Below are 6000 nucleotides of genomic sequence, written 5' to 3'. Positions count from 1 at the left end.
TGCATGTGCTTTGTCGAGAGATATTAGTGAGATGCAAGTCCAGGGCTGAAGTCCCGCTCATGCAGAGGCCAGCAAAGCCCCAGGCCTGATATCAAAGGGATGTGATGATTTCATCCACAAAATCCTTTGGAAAGGAGAGAAGACAGTCATCAGAGTTACAAGGTCAGGAGCCTGGTATTTCAAATGTGGGCATGGGCCAGAATGAAGTGGCATTCTGCTGGCCAGAGCAAGGCAAGGCACTGGGAGAGGCTGTTCAATACAGACTGTTCACCAACGAAAGCCTTCTATTAAAAAAAAAAAGACAAGCATCTCTATCCACCTCATCTACGGGCTGGGAGTCTGGGCCTGTTCCACTCAGCTGAGGACCTAGCAGCCCTGCTACACAACTCTGGAGGTGGACTAGCCACCAGTGTCCTGGGCCCGCCTCTGGCTCCCAGTTTGCTTCTGGATCTAAGATTCTGGTCCTAAGTGTCAAAGCCCTCTGTGGTCTATCTATTAAAGATCTTATACTGTGCCCATCTCCATGGTGGATGAGTCCAGACTACTTCAGAAAGCACCTCTCCATCTGGGACCCACCCAGACAGCTTCATTCACCAAGGAAGCAGACATTAAAAATGCTTAGGAACATTTTGGGGCATTCTCAAAGTTCTAGGTGCTAGACTATGGGGCAGCTTTTCAAAGGGGGAAGTTGGAACGAGACCTACTTTGTCCATTTTCAAAGCCCAGTGCAAAAACTCCCCTCTTTGCAGGTGCCTCTACCCACAAGAAGGATTTAGAAAAAGAAAAAAACCAAGGAAATGTAACTCTCTGAACTTTAGGCAAGAGAAGCGTCTATTTCAATGGGCTTTTGTAGTGCTTGGCTTAAACTTGCATTTAATGCCTGCAACCTAAGCTAGAGAGACAGACAGGCATAAATTTGGTGCAAAGTTTCTTGTCTGGTTGCTATTTCTTTCAGTCTGATTCATCCAGCACATTCATTTAGCTGGCAAGCCTGGGGTCACTGTCACGTCAGTGGGAGTTCAGTGCAGCTTTTAGACATACGTACGCTCAAGGGCACGTCTCAGACACAACGTTATTACCATCTGGCAGGTTTCCGAGGGCATACTGCTCAGTAGTCCCTAAATTTGCTCTGATGGTGGCAAGACCAAAAGAAAAAACAACGAGGAGTCCTTGTGGCATCTTACAGACTAACAAATTTAAAGTGGGTTCTAGCCCACGAAAGCTTTTGCTCAAATAAATTGGTTAGTCTCTGAGGTGCCATAAGGCCTTGTCGTTGTTTTTGCTGATACAGACTAACATAGCTACCACTCTAAGACCAGAAGAAAGAACCGAGGAAAATGCACTGAAAGTCAAATTACTCTTAGCAAATCCCCCATGTTTCAAGCAAAGCTGTGCAGAGCAGTCTCGCTATAATCACATTATAAGCTCACTGCAACGTCCGTACTGAATGTTACTTATATGAAATCCAAACTAGATGATAAAAGTCAGCTGTTTCTATAAACGCTTTGTGGCTATTTAATTTTCGGAACTGATTTATTACTTTGTGCTTTTCCTGCAAATGGAAAGTAACTATTTTCACATTAAATCAGAGGGGGGCAGAGCTGAAAATCAAAGCATGGACTTTGTACTCTATTTTAACAGGGTAGCTCCAGCTGCTAATCTTGCTTTATTGCATTCCTGAAAGACAGAGCGCTGCCCAGCATACTCTCTAAAGGAACTTCCTCGACAAGTAAAAGAGCTCAGATTCACTTTCATTTACATCTAGATGTATTTACTCAGGGTGAATTAGTCACATGGACTGTGAGGCTCCTATGGAGATTAGAACTCTGAATCTTCAGCCCCCAGGATGAGGGTCCCCAGATAGCTACAGAATGTGGTATTAGGAGCTGCACCTCCCCAGACAGAGAGGCTGGGTGGGGCTCTGGGAAGATTTTATTATTGTTCTGCCCAGCCAGTTGGAACCGCGTACAGAATAAAGCAGAACTCTTGCAAGTGCCTCGGGCACTGAGTGGTGACTGAACACCACTCAGGAGATTCCTCATTGCCTGGCAGGAGGAACAGAACTTCTGTTCTTGAGGCCCAGGATAGGTTCTCAGATGCTGCAGTGATGAGATCAGACAGACGGGCCAGCCAGCCATTCATCCAGTTTAAACTGGACAGTCTTCTTTTGGGGTGGTTTGTCCCCATCCCGTACTGAGGGGATTAGTCTGCTATTGCATGGGGGATGCCATTTTGAAGAGTGTGCTGTCCCAGTGGCATGCTCTTCAAAATGGCATCTTCAGGAAGGATTAGGGCCTAACTGGCCCACGACAACCTGTGGAATACCCCTGGGAGTAATCGGGTGCTCCCGGCAGCGCCTGTTATCTCCCCTCCCCTCCCCCCCCAACCCCCCCACCCCCGCACACACACACACACAAAAGTTTTTGAATTAAAGTTTGCTTCAGGACTGATTTATATAGCCAGAGGGGAAACTGAGGCACAGCCTGGAGACAGGGCGTGTGACAACATGTAATGGGACATTCCAGAGGAAGAGTTGTGAAAAAACAAGCTTTTGACCTGGTCTACACTTAAGAGTTAGCTCAACCTAGCTCAGGGCTGTGAACAATTTTGCAGGTTGACCTAACCCACACTACAGACACTGCTAGGTCAAAGGAGTTCTTCTGCCGACCTCACTGCCGCGTCTCCATTTTCTACAACAACAGAGGAACCCCTTCCATCGCACACCAAGTGTCGACGTGACAGCGGCCTAGCTGCAGTAATGCTTGTAGCATAGCCATACCCACTGCAATGGGACACTCCTTGCCCCATAGCACGCTCTGGGTCATGGGGATCTCTCTGGTGCTACAAGGGATGCTGACTGATTAACTGTTTTCAGATGCAGCCAGGACTCTGTCCAGAGGACCATTCCCAATCCTCCTCCCACACTTTTCAAAAGCAAAGCTGAGTGTTGAGAAGTGTGTATCATTTCTGTAGAAACCACTTTCTCCTCCACAATGCAAACTAGTGATGTCCTGAATTCACAGCTTCAGCGTGGGAAGCCCCCTGCCCTGCAGAGATCCTCTGATGGATCCTGGCTTAAAAGGAATTAACACATGTGAGGAAAGACATTCTTGTTAACAGCTGGGGATCTTGGCAGGCTGTCTGAGCTGTAAGGTACAGTTCCCGAAATCCATCTCAGCCCACAGTTGTGTTCAATTAGAGTACTCTGATGTGAAGATGCATCTGGGCCTTGGCCTTCCCAGAGAACTGCAGACAAATGCACTCAAAGGAATGTCCTGTCAACTGTGAGTGTTACAGCACAATGAAATAATCACCTCCAAAATGCAGGGGCACTCAGCATCACCCCATTTGGAGTCTGAGCGGGGTCATGGCCACTTCTGACCCATCAAGCTCTCATGGTATTCTTCAAAAGTAGAGCAGCGTGGCCAGCCCTGGTTCACTGATTATTAGTTAACTCAGTCCAGAAGAATGGCTCCGCAAACATCATGACGATAGCTAAAAAATCATTCGACTAAAAATAAAATTGGTTATTTTTGATTTGTTTGCCTTCTGGCTTCTGAGCCACCAGGTTACATTTGGGTCATGTTTTCAAGCATTTCTCCGTAACCATGAGAGCTAGAAATAAGTGTTTCAAATTAAGGCTTTCTGTATAAAGTTCTGCATAACAGACAAACATATCTCTGGGTGTGGATAGTTCAGAATGCTTTCTGATGACTATGGAACATTGTCCAGAACTTTAGAGCTTCAATAAAGTTGCTGTTGTTATGCATTGAAAACGGCTCCCTGATTAATGAGCCCTCAACAGTCCTAGTCAAATTCCAACTCCATTATATTCTGCCTTCCTACAGTTTCAGTTCAACAAGACAGCCTTCACTTCCTGTCCTAAACTACGATGTGTAGGTTATATCCCAGGGGTGGGAGAAGTAAACTCTTTCTAGCCCTTAATGGTCTCCCAGAGCTCTTGTGAAGCTCAATTAATTTAATCTGAGTAGAATTTTCAAAGTTTGCATTGGCCTAATTCTGCTCCCACTGGGTGTTTGGTGAAACTCCCATGGGCTGCAGTGGGAGAAGGGTAAGGCAAAGGCCAAGCACTTCTGAAGATCCCACCCCATATTGTTTTAATATGTCCGTGCAGATTCAGCTAATCCCCACGATACGCAGGTATAGCCGGGCTCTAGGCAGTCTCTCGGATCTCAAAGTATGACACCACATTGGACAGAGGCAAATGTCACCAATAGCAGAGTCCCATTCCAGTGTCCCTATGTACTGTCAGGGGGAGATGATTCACAAAACGTCTTACAGGAAGTGGACACCCATTCCCATTCATCTGAATGGCACAAACCCCTGGCTCTTGACTGGCTGAGAACATAAGGCAAGTTCATACTGGCCTGTGCCAGGTCTCCAGCTCCATTCCTCCTTTATGAAGCTGTGCTTCAGAAACTCATGGTCAGAGCGGAGGTTTCCGGACTCAGATCTGCAGGTAGTGATCCATGCAGTACACAGGCTGCCTGGCTCTGGGAACATCATGATCTATTGTCACCTGAGATTTCTGGGGCCAAGGCAGATACCTCAACCTCCATCTCAACGGAAGTCAATGTCTGATCATTGTCTTTGCCAGCATCCTGCCCTGCATACTGAGAATGAGCCCACAAAGATGTTCTTCGTCAGTTGGGGCTGCCAGCCCTCTCAGATTCCATCCCTCAAAAACCAGGAGGGGGGTCAGCCCATGTTGCTAAATGATATTTCAAGAACTGATCATCAGCATTTGCAGTGGGACCTGGCATGTTTTCCATTAGCCTCGTCCCTCTTCCTGCAAGAGCTGGCTCCTAAACTCCCTGGATTTGGGGTAGGTTTCATGTTTTGCTTTGTCTTCACTGATGCTGCTTCAGAAATGGGGAATGAAGGTCACTGAGTGATACAGCCCTGATGGAATGGGTCTGGATGAGCCCGTCCTACCCACATACGACACAAAAGAGAGGGGGGTGCATTTCATGGACAAGCAGCTCAGAGGAGAGTGGCTTCTAAACCTTAGAAACCCTGGTCTTTATTTGTGGACAGTTACCCAGAATAGCCTGACTTCCTAGCTGCTATCCTTACTCAGGTGGGATAGCATGCTACTCTGCAAATACTCCCATTGATCTGGGGCTGACCCACTGCTCCATGTAAGGGCAGCAGCGTTTGGCCCACAGCCTTTGCTTTAGCAATCAAATTGCAGTTCTGCCCCCTGGAAAAACCACTGACAAACTCCAGTACCCCACCCCTGGCTGGCGTTTGTTTTGCTCCGGTGTTGCGGTCTGACTGGTGTGGGGCGGGGGGCCGGGGGCCAGGGAGGGGGGTGACATGAGGCTCCCAGGCTGTAGAAATCACTCCGCACATTATCTGCATATAGCAACTCCTTGGCCAAGAAAGTGTTATTAAAGCTGACTGGGTGCATGTTATTAAAACTAAGAAGGTGTTTATGGGTGACAGTCATGGGATGTGAAAGCCATCACACAGCAGGCCGAAGAAAGCCCATAAAACATGTAAGCTTGATGCCAGTATGCTGATGGGATGTGTCAGCATCAGTTGCTTGTATTACCAGACTTCCGCTTCCTTCTGCATACACTCCAACGGTGTATGAAGCAGGAGCTTAGAAGCAGTCTCTTCTCCTGGCTGGTTCAGGCAGGTGTACAACAGGGAGGGACGAGGGCCTAAGTTGCAGCATATACTCTGAAGCAAGGTGTGATAACCCTGACACACCTGAGAACTGTCTTGGGTTTCCCCACCACCTCCCAAATGCTACTTGTTCCCAAAGCATTTTGTAGAGTAACGAGCTACGTCCTGGCAGCACAAGCCCTGTGCAAGTGTACGGACCTACAGGTCTGCAGTAGCTTGTTCACTGCTTCAAACCCCCAGCTATTGGGGGGAGGAGGCGGTGATGTGACCATGGACACCTGGATTATCTCTTGGGATCTTTAATTTCTGTGTGGGCGAGGGGACTTCAGTTTGAGATCCCCTCCA

Source organism: Lepidochelys kempii, chromosome 19 (assembly GCF_965140285.1).
Source record: "Lepidochelys kempii isolate rLepKem1 chromosome 19, rLepKem1.hap1, whole genome shotgun sequence".
In the NCBI taxonomy this organism is placed as follows: domain Eukaryota; kingdom Metazoa; phylum Chordata; order Testudines; family Cheloniidae; genus Lepidochelys; species Lepidochelys kempii.
This window is presented reverse-complemented; position numbering follows the sequence as displayed.